This window comes from Lipotes vexillifer, unplaced genomic scaffold (assembly GCF_000442215.2).
Source record: "Lipotes vexillifer unplaced genomic scaffold, Lipotes_vexillifer_v1.1 scaffold684, whole genome shotgun sequence".
NCBI classification, from domain to species: Eukaryota; Metazoa; Chordata; class Mammalia; order Artiodactyla; family Lipotidae; genus Lipotes; species Lipotes vexillifer.
Window position 1 is genome coordinate 125537 of NW_006797362.1, and position 1260 is coordinate 126796.

A 1260-nucleotide genomic window follows, 5' to 3' on the forward strand; every position below is an offset into this window, starting at 1 on the left:
GAGTGAGGAAGCCTGTGACCAAAGAAATGCACTCCAGCGGGAGGCAGCCAAAACTATCCCTGGAACAGCAACTCCTAAACAGCAAGTCTAGTCCTGAGGAGAGCAGAGAGGCTGGAGGCTGGGCATCCCCAGAGAGGTGGAGGAGGGAGGGGGAAACCCTTACATAACAATGGTGTATTCATGAGGGGGAGGGGCTGTGCTAAGTCATCCTGGGTATCCTGGCACAGGGCTCTTAGAGAGGAGGAAACATGGGAGCAACTAGGAAAAATGGAGTGTATATCTTGGGCTGAGTGGTCCCACGGCCTCTTGGAGAAGTCACAGGGGAAGAATCAGTGGGTGTCGTGCAATTTTAAGACAGTGATTGACATTTTTTTCCTGAAACCAAAATGAGACAAGGTTACGAAATGGAAAGGAGAGTGGAAGCTTCTTTTTGTAAGAATTTTGAGAAAAGAATCAAATTCTCTCATACTTTATAAAAATGGAATGTGTTGGGGGTGACTAACGGAACAAAAGAATAAATAGTGCCATGAGTAGAAAAGGTAGGGTAGATAATAATAGTTTCTAATAAAGTTAAACTTATACTTGCCCTACGCCTCAGTGATTCTAGCCATAGGACGTTCCCCACAGTGCTTCATATGTGGATATTCATAGCAGCATTATTCACAAGTTTATTCCAGAGACTGGAAACAAACAACCAGTACTGAATAGATGAATGGCAAACAAACTGGCATATTCATTCAGTGGGATAATCCTCAGTAAATCTGAACAAGTTTCTGATATGTGTAAGAACATGGATGTATCTATCTCATAGATATTATGATGATAGAAAGAAATCAGACCAAAGAAACTTCATATAGGACTTCCTTTGTATGAATTTCTAGAATAGTCCAAAATAATATAGGGGAATAGAATTTAAACCACTGTTTTCCTGATGTGAGGGAATGGAGGGATGGAGGGAACTTTCTGGAGTGATGGGAAACTTCTGAATCTTGATTAGGGCGTGCTCAAGATGAACGTTTGAAATCCTCACCCCCAAGGTGGTGGTATTAGTGGGTGGGGTCTTTGGGAGGTGATTAGTGCTTTCATAAAAGAGGCCTCAGAGAGATCCTTCACCCCTTTTGCCCTGTGTGGTTACGGTGAGAAGATGTCATTTATGAGCCAGGAAGTGGTTCTTACCAGACACGAAATCTGATGGTGCCTTGATCTTGGACTTACTGGCCTCCAGAACTGAAAAATAAAGTTCTCTTATGTATAAGTCAC